This window comes from Lonchura striata, chromosome Z (assembly GCF_050655825.1).
Source record: "Lonchura striata isolate lonStrDom1 chromosome Z, ASM5065582v1, whole genome shotgun sequence".
NCBI classification, from domain to species: domain Eukaryota; kingdom Metazoa; phylum Chordata; class Aves; order Passeriformes; family Estrildidae; genus Lonchura; species Lonchura striata.
This window is the reverse complement of record NC_140740.1, coordinates 78,816,125-78,834,616: the sequence shown is the minus strand read 5'-3', so window position 1 is coordinate 78,834,616 and position 18,492 is coordinate 78,816,125. Positions and strand designations below refer to the sequence as shown.

General features: G+C 41.4%; 1 long non-coding RNA gene across 1 annotated transcript; it reads left to right on the top strand.

The window, feature by feature from the left end:
- The first annotated feature begins 17 nt into the window (after positions 1-17).
- Positions 18-17,370, top strand: LOC146763898 (uncharacterized). Its single transcript, XR_014951232.1, has 4 exons — positions 18-578; positions 6,983-7,053; positions 9,532-9,702; positions 10,316-17,370. It is a non-coding gene; the product is annotated as an uncharacterized LOC146763898 (long non-coding RNA).
- Positions 17,371-18,492: the final 1,122 nt, after the last annotated feature.

Sequence of the window (18,492 nt, the reverse complement as noted above, 5' to 3'; positions counted from 1 at the left end):
GATGCCACTGGCCTTCTTGGCCACCTGGGCACAGCTGGCTCATGTTCAGCATGCCAACCAGGACTTGCATGTTCTTTTCCACCAGACACCTTTCCAGGCAGTTTATCCCAAGTCTGTAGTTGTTGTCACCCAAGGGCAGGACTTGTTGCAAAATTTCCAGTTATGTTCCAAACTAAGCTTTCCAAGAAGAATGTTTGCCGGAAGGTTGCAGAATTTTGAACCTTGGACAAAACAAAATAGCCTGCATCATTGAAGTTATAAAGTTTTTGCTTGTCAGAGTTGTAAGACATGTTATAGTGAGAAGTGTTAATTGATTTAGTACTACTAGATCTGCCTGAAATATTTATGTGTGTGTATATGTGTGTTTGTGTGTGTGTGTAAATATTTTAAAATTTAGTGCATAGTTCACTGCAGATTTAATAATCACAATGACTCTTAACTTGTTTCAGTAGTTACAATCTCCAAATGACAGGTCAAGACCTTCAAGCAAGTTTGAATCTAAGGGGGTAGAAGACAGAAAGCAGCAGAAGGAGCAGTTTATGACCCTGTGAGGTGTCCAGAAGCTCAGCTTCTCTGAGGTGGGAACGTGAGAAAAAAGCATAGTGATCGATAGCAACCATTTGTCAGCCAAGGACCTGCCTTTCATTACTGGCAATCAGTCTGTTATTCCCATTTCTCATGACTGGCCATCACTCTCTGACAATTATTCACCTTTTTACTACACCCTGTTGTGGACAAGCCAAGTTCCTGGCATGGGCTCACAGATTGTGTCAAGGATGGAACTTGCAAAGAGTGTAACCACTAATGGAAAACACTTACCTATACTAATATCCAAATACTGCCCATACTAGAAAAATGAGACAATCACATTACTTTTAAATTCCAAAATTCCAATAAACAAAGCTTAAAAGACTTATGTTTAAACATTGTTATCATATATGTACCTACAGTTATCAGCACACCAAGAGACTCAAGCAAAAACTCAGAAGATCACGATGTGGCTTTGAAAAGACACTAACAAAAATTAAAAATTTCCATGTTATGTCAAATTTACTCTAGAGCTTGAAGTCTTGCTCTTCAAGCATTTTCCCATGGCAGTAAGTGATAAAAGATAGTTTTTCCAGCATTTCATGAACTGAATTGAAGGGTTAAAAGCATTAAATTTTGCATATTTTTGAAAAGTTTAATAGAATTTAATTTTAATTTTAAATTATATAAAAGTTGTTGCCTTCAGGGGAAGGCAAGGCGACCTGGTTTCAAGGAACAGCACGGCAGCCCAGTCTCCCCTGGGCCACTCGGGCCAACGACACGCGCTGGACACCAATGTGGTGGACGGTCGAAAGCGTTTATTATCTTATCTCATGGGTTTAAATAGTTTTGGGGGACTCTGCTATGTCAGGGGGGGTTGGTAGGGTCTCTAGGGTTAGTCAGGAGTGGAAAACTACTGGGTTAGGTGTGGTTACATTCTTTGGGGTAATGGATAACATGTTGCAGGGTGAGAGGGGGAAGGGGTCTTTCTTTCCGTCACATCCCGAAATCTTCCGTTCGCCTGTCCCTATCTACTACATCTCCCCCCTCCTTTTCATAAGTAACATGAGGTAGTCGTAGATATAGGCACTGGAGTGAGGTACAAACTTGTAACTTGGTAAGGAAAAAAGGGTTTTTGGTAAACCTGAGTAAATCTCGCAAGGTGAGTTTCGAAGGCTTTTTGCAGCTGACTGTGTTCGCACTTTTTGGTTTACAGCATTTGTTGCTGGCCTACAAACAGAATGTTTGCCCGTTCTAGACGGGCCTGAACAAACGAGACTAGCTTGTTCAGCAGGCATGGTCCTATGGTAACAGCTAAAAGCAGTATTGCCAGTGGACTTACTAGGGCAGAAATTAAAGTGGTGAGCCAAGGTGATTGATTGAACCAGGATTCGAACCAGCTCTGCTGGGTTTCCCTGTCTCTCTTTCTCTGAGCCAGTCTATCTCGGAGTTCTGCCATAGAGTCTTTAACGACTCCTGTATGATCTGCATAAAAGCAGCATTCCTCTTTCAAAGCTGCACACAGTCCTCCTTGTTGCATGAACAAGAGGTCCAGTCCTCGCCTATTCTGTAAAACTACTTCTGAAAGCGAAGAGACTGATTTCTCTAGATAGGAGATGGATTTCTCGATCCTCTGCAGGTCTTCATCGATGGTCATTTGCAGCTGAGAGAGTCCGTGCTGTTGGGTTGCGATGGCTGAGACACCTGTGGCTGTACCAGCTGCTCCCAGGCCGAGCAGCATTGCGATAGTTATACCTGTGATTATTTCTCTTTTGTGCAGTCTGTCAGGTTCTTCGAAAAGGTGGTACACTTCTTCATCTGAGTGGTATAGGACCCTAGGAACAATCAGAACTTGGACACAGAAGTCAATAGAGTCATTAAATTTGGCAAGGAACACACAAGGACTCACTCCGGATCGCTGGCAAACCCACATCCCAGATGCGGATGGGACCACCCACTTACCGATCTTTCTGTTGGGCTTGACAACTTTAGTGCAGAAGTTGCCTTTCTGCTTTGCTAAAGTTGCATTACCAAAACATTTGCCTTGTCCTGTGATTTGACTCAGGGTGATTCCTCTGCGGGGAGTGTCCCATCTGCACTGGTGGGGGGCACTGGCTGTGGAGTAACTGAAGGGGGTGTCTAAAGCAATGCCTTCGTAGAAAGGGGGTTTAACATCATAACAAAGCCAACAGGAGTTAGTCAGGTTCGGTTTGGTTTTGTTTAGGGTTAGAAAGGTAGCTTCTAGCATACGAAAAATTGGGTTTGGATCGGACTCGGCTGTGCGGCTTATCTGGAATACATCTGCATGGCCAGCCGGGGTGTCGGTGACTTTTGGGGGCAAGGTTTTGGGGTGGGTTGTGTTTTTCCCTTTGAGCACATTCCTGATAACTTTATTGGGTCCTACTGGTCGAGGTGCTGGTGGTTGGAGTTTGATAATTCGTACATTCACCCACCTTCTCGGTCCTCTGAGGACCACTGTCCACGTTCTACCTGTGGTCTAACTAGGGTGGTCTGGCTGTAGAACGGTCATGTTATAACTTACACATCCCCGATATCTAGGCTGTGCATTGTGATCTCCGCAGCCAAAGGGTACCCAGGTGAACTGTAAGAATTTGTCGGGCTCCTGTGGTTGCCACCCAAAACTGAAGTCCTATGACATGGTGGTCCTGACTGCCATAAAGGCGGCACGTCCCTCACACCTTCGGTGGCTCCTTCCCTATTTTCATGGCCAGGGCCACCCAGGGGTCCCGTTCTGGGGCGTCCCCTGCTGACCCTGCGGCACGGGCGCTGCTTGCGGCGGTAGTGGGTACGAAGGTACCGCAGGCTGTGTTGCGAAATTCGCTGGTGAGGGTACGAAGCTGGCTGTCTCCTGTGGGGGTATGGGGTATAAGGGCGCCCCGTCCCACTGGGGGTTGGCATAGATGGGCTGCCTTGCATTTGCAGCGGGAGGAGGCTGGGTGCAGCCCGCACGCCCCCTCCCTCTCCCGTTTCCCTGGGGCTGGGACCTGCATTCCTTGGCTAGATGTCCTTTCCTCCCGCAGCTCCAACAGGCTCCTCTCGGGCATGCTTGGGGTGGAGGCGTCGCGGCGGGCTGCCATGTCGGCTGGGGACAGCTCACCGCGATGTGACCTGCCTCACTACACTTGAAACACGCCATGGCACTGGTCAGGGTGTGGACGGCTGCCTGAATGGGTGTCAGGTGTTCTTCCCTCACTACATGTTTGATCATGTCAGCCAGGCTGGCTCCGGCTGGCAGGGAACGTAAGATATCTTTGGTGACAGAGTTGCACTGCTGGCGCAAGCAGTCAGCTACCACGGGGCCCTTTGCCTCTGCCGGCAGGGTAGAGGAGTCTATTGCTGCCTGCAGGCGATCCACAAACTGCGTGAAGCTTTCGCTCTCTGCCTGCCTCACGGTGGACCACGGCGACGGCTTGGCTACAACCCGAGAGGCTGCACGAATAGCCTCCCTAGCAGCCTGAGTGGTCTCCCTGACCTCCTCAGCCCGCATCTGCGTGGCTTGTTGCTGAGGCGTGATCATATCATCGTGCTTTCTCATAAGCCTGGATAGAGTCGATCTGTTTAGTGGCTGCCTCGCGCCAGATGCTTGGGCTAATAGCTTTGTACAATTATCCTCCCATTCTTGTCTAAATACAATCATTCCCGCGCCATCAAGTATCATGCGACTTATTCGCTCGATATCAAAGGGAAGCAGGTCGTCATTACTAAAAAGACCATCAATTAGTGTGGAGACTATGGCCGAATTGATTCCTTTTTCTGCAATGGCTTTGACAATTGATTGTACATCTTTTGGGTTTACCGGGGCATATACCCTCTGCTGGTTCCCTTCCGGGCCGGTGATCCTCACTGGGAAGGCTTGTACGGCGGCCGCTGGGGACCATTCAGCACAGGCTATTTTTATTTCTCCCCAGTCGGTAAACTGGGCTGGTTCGTATTGTGGCTGCTTTTCGGTGCGGCTTAAAGCTTTACTTGGTTTTGTTTTAAATTGCATTGGCTCTATTCTCTTCGTCTCAGAGTCCCAGCCGGCTCCCGTCAGCTCTTCCGAGCTGCCGGAGCTGCTGCTGGACTCCGAGTCGGAAGTCGAATGCCAGCACACTTCCGGGGCTCGGTGCCGTTTTGCTCGGCTCCGACCCCGCTCCTCCCCCCGGGGGTGGCGCCGCTGCCGCCCCCCGGGCTCGCCCTGCCTCCTGCAGGGGTGGGTTTCTCCCTTACATGGTGGCGGTGTCAGGCGCGGCTGCCGATCGGCTCCGTGCCCTCTGCCGCTCTCCTCCTCTTTCTCCCGCACACGCGCATTAGCAGAACTCCGCGCCTCTGGGCTCTTCGCGCCGAGACTGCCCGCGCCCCGCCCCTCCCCTTGGCTGCCGGCGCCATTTTCAAAGGAGTATGGAGGCGGCGTGGGCAGCATCCCCTCCCGAGCCGCGGCTCCCGCGGCTCTGGCTTCCCCCGCCAGTCCCTGCCAAAAGAACTCTGCGCGCTGCTGCATCTCCGGTACCGGGTCACCGACCGGCGGTGGCGGGGCGGATGGGGAAGCCGCGGATCTTTGGGAGGTTTCCGCGGGGGGCCCCGGGCCCCGGCCCGGGGAGGGGGGGGACGCGCTGGGCCCCCCTGGATCCCCGCTCCCGGGCGGATCACCCTCAGGGGTAGTTTGCGTTGCCGCTCCTACCCCTAGCTTGGGTGTAACCAATAAACACGTACGCGCTGCGCTCCATGTCTCTTGCTCTTCTATTGCTTTGTGCAGGGCTTTCTCTACTTTGCCCCATGCCTTAAGGCATTTGCCGCTGCCTGAGGATTTCGTGTCCTCGGCCAGCACGGCTGTGCATTTTTCCCATATCTCCGGATGCAAAACATCCACAGGGCGTTCAATTGCCCCAAGCTCAAGCAGCCTTGCTATAGCAAGATAAAAGTCTTTGAGCTTACACTCAATTCCCCACTGCTTATGAACCTCACTTACGACCCTGGCGATGGCATCCATGATGATCGCGGGTCCTGGGACGTCTCCCTTGCCGAGAACACGGTTTCACCGGTCTGGCCGCTGCTCTTGTCCAGGCGACACCCGCTGCCCGAGCGAATTATTCCCGGGCTTCGGCACCAGTTATGTTGCCTTCAGGGGAAGGCAAGGCGACCTGGTTTCAAGGAACAGCACGGCAGCCCAGTCTCCCCTGGGCCACTCGGGCCAACGACACGCGCTGGACACCAATGTGGTGGACGGTCGAAAGCGTTTATTATCTTATCTCATGGGTTTAAATAGTTTTGGGGGACTCTGCTATGTCAGGGGGGGTTGGTAGGGTCTCTAGGGTTAGTCAGGAGTGGAAAACTACTGGGTTAGGTGTGGTTACATTCTTTGGGGTAATGGATAACGTGCTGCAGGAGTGGGGGAAGGGGGTCTTTCTTTCCGTCACATCCCGAAATCTTCCGTTCGCCTGTCCCTATCTACTACAAAAAGTCTCACTCTGAAAGTAAACTAACAATAATGCTGTTTGAGGAATGAATAAAGATTTTTACCTTTCAAAACACCATACACAGTAACCTTTAATTTGGCATTTTGTGTTTTCTTGTACTGCCGCTTTTAATGGTTGTTACACTAGTTGCACATATGACACTAACATATTTCTTTGGCTAAAATATGCATTGCAGAATGCTAGTATTAAAAATATTCGCTTATTCTATGAGAATAAAAAATTTTGCAGCATTCCAAAATAATGTGTATAAACATACTTACGGAGGCAGCACAGATTTACATTTGCAGCAGCACTGAAAATTTCTTATTTCAGAGTTCTGACTTCAACATCCTTTTTATTTTTTTAGGAAAATGGAGTATTTTCTGTTCCTTGAATAAATACTTGCAGAATATTATTTTCCTTATTTTAGGTCTTATGCACCAGTGCAAAAGTTCTCTCAAAAAAATTGCTGTTTTGTCTTCAGTTTGCTTCATCTTATTGCCTAGAATATAAACTGCTCAAGCCAGTTAACTGAGTTTTCAAAGGAAAAACATTTTAATAGTAGAGTTGTATTCTACTTGTTTCCAAAGAAGTGCTTCTTAATTGTGCATCTTGCAGTACCATGTCTCAGTCTAAAAATAAGAATACATTGATTTTGGGTATTCAAATATTAAAAAAGTTACTTTTTCCAGGGACAGCTTTGATAAAGTATAGAATTGTATAGAAATATACAGTCTCCTCAGTGCTTGAATTTCAGCTTGAAGCTGAAATTTGTTGGTAAATCCTTCACTCATGAGCTCACTTCAAACCTTTGAATAATTCTTGATTCCCAACTATGATAGCCTTAAAAAAGAAATTCATCATTAATTTACTAACGTGTGGTGAACTAGTGGTTTTAGCAGGGGTCTAATTGAAAGATTGTGACATACAGTGTGGAATTTTAAACTGGAAGTCATAGTAACATCAGGATAATTGATTATAACTCATACTCTCTGCAGGAGTTATAAATTGTACTGGAGAATGAGAACTCTGTGTAACAGTACGGAAAGGATCTTAAAAGACCCAAAAGGTATTGTCATTCATTACTTCAGCAGCCTTAAGAAAGCAATATGCAGTATAATCCTGTATTTTGCCAAGACAAAAAAATATGCCTAAAGTTATCCAGCTGTGTAACTCATCTTTTTATACCTCATGATAACAAAAAATATTTCCAGCTGACTAATGTAGCCTGTGAGTGCCCACTACATTTCAAGCTAAGTTATTTTCTTAGGGGCATAAATATATTGTTAAGTAAAGTATATAAGCAGAAAGATGGTGTGTTAGATGTAGGTCCTTAAGTCTTACATTATACTGATCTCAGGGGAAGCAATAAGAAATCCATTGAGTAATTCAGGTTTATATAGCATATGCATGAAACTTTGTAAGTGTGATGTTTAATCATATTTTTTGTCTAATGCAATGCTGCATGTGCAAACAGAGCTTTCCACTTTCTAATCACAATTTTCTCTGAAACTGCGCAGACTTTGAAACTCATATATATTGTTTTGAATTGCGAGATATGTTTCCTTATCATAGAGACTGTTTAGGATATTTTTTTACTCATAAACATCAGTGATCACTTTCATCATAATTAAGACTATGATACACAGAGATACTTTCTGCAACCATAGCTGAGTTGTGTCTTGAGTGCCTGAGGTGTGTTGCTAATATCATTTTTATCTTCTGGTGGGTTGGGAAAAAAAAAAAAAGAAAATAAGGCAGGAAGTACATGGTAATGTCATGTGGTCAACACAGTCTGGGGCATGAGCAGATGGAGAGCAGCCCTGTGAGAAGGACTTGGGGGTGCTGTGGGTGAGAGGCTGGACATGACCCAGCCATGGGCACCCCCAGCCCAAAAGCCAAACGTGTCCTGGGCTGCATCCAGAGCAGCGTGGGCAGCAGGGGAGGGAGGGGATTCTACCCCTCTGCTCTGCTCTGCTGAGAGCCCACCTGGAACCCTGCATCAGCCCTGGGGTCCCAGCACAGGGAGGACATGGAACTGCTGGAGTGAGTCCAGAGGAGTTCACCAAGATGACTGATTAGAGATGGAGCACCTCTCCTGTAAGGAAAGGCTGAGAAAATCAGGATTGTTCAGCCTGGAAAAGAGAAGGCTTCAGAGTGACACAACTGTGGCCTTTTGGCACCTGAAGGGAGCCTGCAAGAAAGATGGAGAGAGACTATTCACAAAACCATGCAGTGCTCTTAAATGGTGCAGTCAGTAAGCTTGTATCAAGCAAAGCCAATGACTTCCCATATGCCTACCACTATTTTTTAAATCTCACAGTTAATTTAAAAAATCCGTCACAATTAATTTTTATTTCATCGGACACAAACATCAGACAGAAACATTTCATGAGACACAAACTAAAAATAAAAAGATGAGTCTGTATTCCATCTGGCCAAGAAGAGTTCATGGCATTTGCAAAAGAATGGCATTTTTGGGATCCCAGCAAATGACTGTAGAGTACTGACCTGTCTATCTTTCCTTCTCCAGAAATGCAGATTCTTGAACATATGTCTAAAGAGACCGAGATATGAATTTAATCCCATATTTCTTCTTAATAAGCAACTAGAATGGCACATCATGCATCAAGTTTATTTAACCTCCTAATTTTATGTCACCTCTTTGAAAATGATAGGTTTGATACATATTGTTTGGTCTTAGAATAACAATTAATTAAAAAAATCAAGGACAACATAGCAAGGCACAAAACCAAAAATGTGCAAAATATCACCTTGCATGAACAAAGCCGATGAAATTTTTATTCTCAAAGACTGATGTAAAAACCTGAAAGCAATTATAGCTTACGTAGTAACAAGAAAATGCAAGCCTCCAAATTTACATGCATATTCTAATTCCTCATTTCCCCCAAAAGCTAAGTGAGCCAATACATTCTCTCTCATCAATCTGAAGCACCAATTCTAATCTGGTTTATAATTAGGGAATATAAAATTTGGGGCAAGTTCCAAGTGATCCAATTAAGTTGCTGGCCTAACACTCTGTGGGTTGTTCATCCCACTAGAAATCACAAACATGGTAAGCAAAAAATGTTTGCACAGCCTTTTCTGCAGCATCAGAAGCTTCTAAGTTGCATTCACAGTATCATGAAATTGGCCAGTGTATGAAAGGCTTTCTGTCAGCCTAAGCATCCATACTGTTCTTTTGCAGAAAAATGCATTCTCGCATTGCTCATGTAATATAAAATAAATGCCATGAGAATATGGAAAATTTTAATGCTGCTCATGATAGGGGAGTAAACATCCACTGTTTGTAATAGCCATGGTAACAGGAAGAAATTTAGACTTTGTAGGTCTTATCCTGATATGTGTAATAAGTCATTCATCTTTTAAGAAATCAGGAAAGTTGAAAAGAAAAAGGGTTCTTTTAGAGATTATCCTTAGATTTGTTCCAAAGTTCCCATGCTTCACCACATTCATTTACAAAAGCAATCATACATCAGTCCTGATTATGCCCTCAGGCCCTTCTCTTGCCTTTTCTTCTTCACAGTTGCTTCAGTGGTGACCATCCCACTGCCTGTCCTGTGACTGGCCACTCATCAACATCCATCTGCAGTGACCTTTCTCTTCCTGTCTCAAGCCAGACTCGTGGGGGCCACTGAAGCATTGCTGGGAGCTGGATCTCACCCATAACTGCTCCATGGATGAAGCAGTCCAAAATGTATACACATCTTCTCAGATAAGAAGTTATCTGATTCAGTGACACTTTACCCATTGAAGTTGTTTTACCTTTCAGTTTCCCACTATATCAGGAAATACAGAAAAGTGTCAGGTTTTTTTGTTTGGTTTGTATGTGCCTTTCCCATAGAGAAAGACAGATCTCTAGGATAGATCTAGCATAGATCTCTTACTCTTTCCTGCTGGAGTTGTTCCATTTACAGTAATTGTCCTCAGCTTACACACAGAGAATTAGAAAAACAGTGAATAAGTGGATGGATGGGTATCTCAGCTGTGGATCATTTAGATTCACATGCCTGTTCTCCCAAGGTATCCCATGGAAATACATATCCTGTCCCATATTCTTAGCTCCTCAGGTGGTTGAGTTTTTTTCAGGGGATCTGATGAAGGCAAGGGAAACTTCAAAATATATTGTTTCCCCTGATGTTGAGCCAATACTTTGGAAATTATTAACATATTTCTTCTACCAACATTTACACACAATGTCTGGAAACATTTTCCAATGTGTTAGTTAAAGTTCCTGTTTTTATATGACCAATGAGAATGATACTGCTAAAGGAAATGTGTTGACCCTCCATTTTGCTCACTGTTTCAAGCTGTGATCCTCTATGGAGCTGAGAAGTCTGATGTGGGACCTGAAATGCTGTACACTGAGAACTAACTTCGGGACAGAATTAGTTGAACCTCAGTCACTGAGCCAAACCTTCAGAGAATGAACTAAGGAGATAGGTAAGGGGCATTCCTAAATAGGATGCATGCCAGGTAGGTCTCTGCTTCTAGGAGAAATAAACTCTAGAATTAAAGAAGCTACTAAATTTGTAAAGAAAGCTAACCTGTTAGTATATCCATCTACACTCAATTATAACACTAAGAAACACATTATCTCTGTAGATCTGTGTAAAGTATGATAACAAACTTGCCTGAAAGCATTCATTTTATGAAAAAAAATTCCACAAGTGCATTATTTTCAGAACCCAAAATGGATTTTTTTAAATTTTTCATATTTGTAAAGCAATGATATTCTAAGGAAATTGGTAGGTTGTTTTTTTTTTGCCATGTAATATAACATGTGTTGTAAGTATTTAATATTTTATTTTCTATAGGCTATTCTAAGATGTACTAATATAATATCCATAATAATATCCGTAATATACCTTTGGTGAGTGTGGAGGTGATAAGGCTATAGGGAGTACTACTAGGGGGCAAGCTGAAAATGACAGTCTCCATCACCAGCTTATATTACAAAATCACAACTGAACAAAATTATATCTTTGTAAAAAAAAAAAAAAAGAGGCTAATCCTTTCAATTTGACATTACCTTTGTTAAAGTGTTCACTTTGAATTTTTCTTTGCTAAGGTCATAGCTGTGGGTTCCTGACAACCCTCACCATCTTACACTGCCCAAGCTACAAATAAATGTAACTTTCCTTCTACTGATCAGAAATGTAAAATAAGGATTGAATGACTCAAATGTAAAATAAGGATTGAATTACTCCAGCCAACTCCACCCAGCTGGTGTATTGGGCATGATGTTCTATGGTATGGAATATCCCTTTCACCAGTCTTTGACCCACCTTGGACAAGTCTGTAAAGGACTGTACTCCATGGAAGAAACCTTTTCTTGTGGCAAGAAAAGAGCACGATGAGAAAGAAGTGGCAGAGACAAACTGAAATGAACAGACCACAGCCCCTGTCACTCTCTACATGGCTTTTGTGTGTGTGTGCATGTGTAGGAGTAGAGGAGCCAGGAATGAAGGAATGGAGATGAGCCCCCAAAGAAGAGGAAGGTGGAGGGAAGGTGGTTTTAGTCTTGTTTTAGTTCTTGTTACCCTACTCTTAATTGGCAATACATTCAATTAATTTTCTGCAAGCTGACTCAGTTTCAGCCATGCTGGTAATTGGTGACTGATCTCCCTGTCCTTATGTCAACCCATGGTCTTTTTCTTGGTAGTTTGTTCATCTGTCCTGTTGAGTAGGGGGAGTGGGAAACAGTTGAATCACTGATTAACGGTGCAGTTCCTCAGTTAATAAGTAGAATATCTATAAAATGCAGCATGTTTTCAGATTTTTTCTTTCTAGTGAGTCAAATATGCAGAACATATACTGGATTCAGGCATAATAATCTGACGAAAACTGGAACTCTAACACTGCTTGAGTATAAAACTTCAGTTTGCTCTTCATTGTATTAAAAGGACCTCAAATAATTTTACAGACTTCAAAAGTTTAGCAGAAAAAATCTAATTTTGTTTTTTAGAATTAAAATGCATTTCAACTAATTATTGAGTAACTAAAAAGAAAGTGTTGTTTTGAAACATCTTTATGCAATGTGCATCCCCAGTTCACACATGACAGTGTCTGTAATGAAAGATACAAAGTGCATTTTCTCAAGTCAAGTTTCCAAAAAAGCACTACTAAAAATGAAAAGTATTTCTAAATCAAGGAAAGTAGAAGTGGTGCTTCTTATCTTAAAACCTATACATTTGTCAGTGCATTTAAGAAAATTAGTATAGATTGAAAACCTGGAAAGCAAAGTGCATCAATATAAGCTTCTCTACCTGCAATTGATCACAGCTGTTGAAATGCAACTGTGTTATTTTCCCTCCATTTTAATTAATGTGGAAATTTCAATTCTAGCTGTATTTCCCCAGATTTTGTTCTAGTTCAATTTTTATATTGATTTTAACATTTGTAACATTTTAACATTTTAACATTGTAACATTTTAACATTTTCGAATGGATACCCATTTTAATCTTTTACACCATCTTCCTGGCACCAAGATTTTATATTTGGTGCTTTGGAGCAATCAATACATTTAAGTACATAAATGCAGGCTTTCAGTAAGTTTTTGTTCTTTGGAAGTTTATGCTATTCTTCTGTGTTATGTATTACACATATCTAAGCATTGGATACTTTTTTTCCTGATAAACATTGCATACTTCCATATAGGTATATAGTTTAAAAGATGTGTGTATCATTTTAATATACTAATATTTGAAAAATGCTAGGTATAATATTTGGTACAGTTTTCTGACTAAAGCACCTATCTTTAAAACAATGATACACTAGTAGAGAGACCAAAAATTCAGCTAGTTACTTCTTTTGAGAAGAGAAGGTTTAATCTATGACATTTACCTCATATGTCTTTTCTCTCTCCAATAGAAATCTGAAGTCTTTGCAAGGAATTCTTAAAGACTATTACTACAGGCCAAGTGGCTCTCTGGTATAGTGATTATATGGATTATAAATATGTGCTTCAGAAAGACATGATTTCAAAATAGAGTGATGTCAGTTTTCTTCCTGACAGTCATTTTGTATCTCTCTCATGTTTAAGGATTTTCTTCCATTAAACTATTTGGCTGTCATGTTTTTCATTTGTTTTTGTGGCTGCACCAGATGAAATCAATTCCAAGCAACAAAATAAAATATTCCTGAAAGCAGAAAACAGTCATGTGTTTTATGTTTCTACTACAACTCTGCTATTTACAAGGAAACATATTAACAATGACAAATAAATGCAGAGTCCAGAAGGGGGTTCTGAGAATCAAGGGTCAAAGCTTCTGGGCCTTATATAACCATAAACTTTCAAAACCACTCAACCAGTTTTGTTTCTCATTCTTCTCTTTTAAAAGGAGTAATAGTAAGCAACCTCATAGGAATGCTACAAGTTTTGGTTACCCGATACACTAAAGAATTTTAATATTCTTAGAAGTGACAAAATGTTATTATTTCTTTTAAGGTTAAGAGTTGAATTTTTTCTTTAAGCATTTGTGTCTCTCCAGTAGATTAATTGTCTGCATATGGAAAAAGCCTCTGCAAGAGGCACTGAAGACAATGGCACAAATCAAGGGTAATGTTAAAGACCTTTAGAAATAAATCCAAAATTGTTAAGAAATGTGATCTTTTGTTGTGAGACATTTTCTGTGATGCATTTCCACTTAGCACACAGATTGTGTCCTACATCCAGACATTTGCAGTTCTCTTGATGTGCATTTCATTAGAAGCCAATGCTGAGAGCAGAGCTTTGCTTAGCTTAGAAACAGCTGCACCAGTAAATGCTCCTCTTCACCCTATGCAGTACATTGCACTAGAAATTTGCTCAGGAGTACATCAACATGATTGTACAGTGACAATTTTTGTCTGGTGAGTATTTTGAGAGCTATTTTCTTCCAAGTGAAAGAGGGGTTTCAAAATAATCAGTAATTTAAAAAATTGTATTAAAATTCCTGAAAAAAATTAACAAGCTGAAGGTGTACTATTGCAAGGTATTTATATGATCATGCACTAGAAACTGAAAACTGGAGCCAGTTATTTTCTGAATTGGAAATTGGAGTGAAGGGGTGAGCAGTTGTAGCTGCTATGACCATTCCTGTTGTGGAAAGCTACCAAACACTGCTCTACAGTGCCTGGGAATATGTGAATCTGCCATTCAAAGTGAAATACTGTAAATGCTTCAACCTCTAGGCCTTGTTAAAGAAATTAAGTGTCTGTTATAGATAGTATTTCATTATTCTAGTAAAAAGGTTAAATGGTGAGAACTTAATTCTTCTTTTTAATTGGTGACATATACAATATGAAGGGTTGGGAACATAAACAAGCCAAGACATTAACAATGGCTTTACTACTACTTAATATGAGTGGAAGAAACTTTTGCTTCACACCACAGAAGTGGAGGAACAGCAGTCTCCTCAAAAGATCTGGTTAAATGGCTAAGGGTAATGCCAACTGAAGTTTCAATAGAGAAGATATCTGATATGCAGCTGTATACATTGGAATTTTAATATTCACAATTTCTGTTTCTTGAAAAAATTCAGGCTTAAGTAAGTATGTTCTGTCACCTTGGCATTTTTCTTTTACTTCAAATTGACTATCCTATATTCTTTAGTTCATCTTTTGCATTGTACAAGCTGCTGCAAACTGTTAACTGCAGCTATTTGGGGTTGAATGATTGTTATAATATAAAGTGAGTAAGCAACACTCACTACAGTTATGGTTGAGCTTTGATTTCCAACCCCCACATGTAGCCAGTGAATGAACCTAAAATGATTTAACTCAGCTTAAATGAAGTAGGATCTGTGTTGATAAATGTCAAACACTATCTCCTTTTTTCTGTTTAAGTTTGAAGTCTTGTATTTGAGTTTTTAGTACTGGCAGTATAACTAACCTGCCATTTTCTGCTGACAAGGATTCTTCAGCATTTTAATCTGGTAGCATTTTTTAATAATTTATTTATACTACTAAATGTCATAAGCAACACAGGAGAGAGGCATATATGTGTTTAGTAGATGCACTTTTAAAATATAGAACAATGAAAATGAAAAATGTTCTATATTTGTTGCAAACTGGATTTCACTTGATGAAGCCATATTTTAATAATGTAATTTTCATTACAGTGCTTGTCCTTTGACTACCAACTGTTCCCAAGTTCTAAACTCTAGCACACTGATATATGAGTGTCTTTGAAATACGGCATCAATGTCGACCTCATTGCATACCTGAAGCATCACTGAATGTGTTTTTCCCTTGCAGACTAAGCAGAGAAACAAGAACCTAGAGAAACTTTCTTCTAACTCATTTTCTGTCAAAATCAACTAAATTACCTTCTGAACCTCTAAATAGTGGCTCAATTTTTTTTAAATACTGCTGTGAGCCAGCAAGATTTCTCATGTGGCCCCTGTATGTGTTCTCCTGGATGCCAGCATCCCTCTTCAGACTGAAAGCATATACCATTTTGATAGACAAATAAGTTTACTGGTTCCTTTAATCCTCCTCATTGATTAGTCTGATACTATTATAATGAGCTAATTTTCAATATTGTCCCACAGACTTGGCAGAATGTATACTATGATGTGAATCAATCTGATTAATTATCTGATCAGTTCAGTAATAATAAGAATATTCAGCAAATCCTTGCATTTTATGATTAAATGAATTATTTGTAACTTTGCAGAAAGTAATGACTATTTTAATTAAATTAGTAAAAGGATGGTTGGAATTATTAATGTTTTAATTGGATAATGTCTCCATCAGTGACAGAGACAGGAGGATTAAGAAGACCCTATGCCAAGTGCAGATGACACTGAGTTGTGTGGTGCAGTTGTGACTCCTGAGGAATGGGATGCATCCAGAGGGACCTGGAGTAGCTCAAGAAATGGGTCCATGAGAACCTCACAAGGATTAACAAGATTAAGTTCAAAAAAAGTGCTGCGCCTGGATTGGGGCAACCCTCAGTATCAGCACTGGCTGGGGAATGAACAGACCAAGAACAACCCTGAGGAGCAGGATTTGGGGGTGCTGGTGGGTGAGAAGCTGGACATGACCCAGTAATGTGACATTTACCTAAATTTGATTAAATTAGCTCAAATATTTTCATATACTTAAAAATAAAGAACCTTGTGAAGAAGCATCTCAAGACTACTTTGATCTAAATTAAATTAAAACCTAAATTAATGTCTACTCCTTAATGTACTGCTAGAAAAAAGGGGTAGTAAGTGCATATCACCTTCTCCAATTCACAAAGAATAAAACCTCTATCTTGAATGACAACTGGCTATCATATTTTTATATAATCTACTTGAAAAGTATTGACAGAAATGATGGAGAGCACATCATCATTGCACTGATAAATCAGAAGCAAAACCATTACAAACCTTTTAAATACTAATGTGTATCACTCTTATGGCTGTATACAAACTAAATGCTAATAAATTGAAAATTATTTTCAAAACTGCTGGCAAAAAGTAAGAAATTATCTACTACTGCAGCCGAAAACTTACCAGTAGTGCCAACCACTCTTGATGAATAAGTTGTCATTTTACATGTCTTTAATTCCAAGGGTGTGAAATATTGCCTTTAGTCAAAACAAAAAGTATTCTTCTTCCAGAATTTAGACTTCAAATAGAAAAGTCTTAGTATCAGGTATCACAAATATTTAATGTCATGCAGTGAGTTGGATCTGATGCTTTTAATTATCTTTCAAACTTTTTGAAATGTGCTGCTCTTCAAAATGCCACTACAGCTAATTATTTTCCATATCCAGCGTTACCATTTCTTGAAATATAAATTATTTAATTGTTCCTTCTACCTGGACACGGGGAAGGTAACAGCCATGTCATAGTGTTGCAGAACTAAGTCGGTGTGCCTGCTCTGGTGCTGTCCCAGAAGGCAGTCTCTGTCTTCTGGCACCAGCCCTGGAGATGTGGTGGTGGTGCCATTGTATGCAGAACATCAGTGGTAGCATTTGGTGACAGTGAAGGTGCAGGATTGGCATGGAAAAGGCTGCCCCAGCTCAGTCTGGCAGGGGAGCTGCCAGCAAAACAAGGAAAGGAAGCATAAGGGGGCAGGGGCTGCCCATGGTAATGGAGAGTGGCTGCTCTGCACTGCTGTTAGGGAAGACACCAGACCACGACACGCTCCTGTCTTCCCATTCCTCTGCCACTGAGCCGTATGGTTGCCAATAATCTACAGACACATAAGAAGACAGCAACCCCCACCCACCCTGTAGTGCTCTCACAGGGAGCTGAAGCTCTCTAAATCCTTGGGCAAAGAGACCTTTCTTTCTTTCACTGGGTGCCCTGGGGCTGAGCTGCTGGCATGACTTCTGGTGCAGTAGTGGCCCTGTCAGAGTGGGTGGAATGTGGTGGCAGCCAGCAGAGCTCCCTCAAGATTGGTGTCTCTTGGTCACCACGGAGCCATGTGATGGACAGCTTTGGTGTGAGGCCGGGAGAGTGGTGGGCACAGGGGCGGGCGCTGCTGGCAGCATCAGAGGGTGGCTGCTTCATTTAGTGGCTCTTCTGTCTCTGACAGCTAAAGCTCTGTCTCTGAAGCCCTGGAGATGAACATGAGCAGAACTTCTGCCCTCTTCTTCCTTCACCACTCAGCCAAGGAGTGCTGCAACTTTCTGCAGAGATATTTATGTAACCATAAACAAACATCTCTCGTGTCTCTACATCTTATCTAGTATCCTGTGATAGACATCATCATGGTCCTACAGCAGCTGGAAGCTCCCCAAAGCAGTAGACAGATGCAACTCTCCAGCACCCATATTCTTTTTTTTTCTTTCACAGAGTGAAAAAAGTTTTTAAATACAAATTTTCTGACTCAGTAAGCTATTTTTCCTGAACCTAGTTTCCCTGAAGTCTAGTAAATCTATTCTGCTGCAACCAATAAAGTAAAATAGTATGTGGCTATAGGATTCTTTATTCAAAAAAGACAGAAACCACCATACAAACACCTTATACATTTATTCTTGATGTGTATATATACACATTTCACAATGCAAGTGAAAGTGAGCAATGGTAAGAGCTGGTAAATTTTTGGATACAAAACAAGATTTTGAACAAACCACAATGTGAAACTACTTAATTGTACCATAACTGTATTAAATGCATGATTTAAAAAAAACTGCAAAAGGGACTTCTAGTTAATTCCAATATTAAGCATAGAGAAGTAAAAAATATTACAGATAAGCAAAAGCAGAATTTCTTATTCATGTGTTAAGTAAATTATCCACACAAATGCAAGTTTCATCAGAGCCAAATTATGGTATAATGCATACATGAAATTGGAAGATATCTGGCAAGCACCATACAAATTAACATAATGTACCTCAGTATTCAACAATCTATAATAGCCTGTAATACGGTTTCCAGTTACTAATGCCACCTTTGAATATCCTGGGGAAAAAAGTATTTTTAAGTTTGGTAAGAATGTTCAGAATTATATAAATGAACTCAATTATTTCACCTAAAGAACTTTGAAGAAGACAAATTGTCA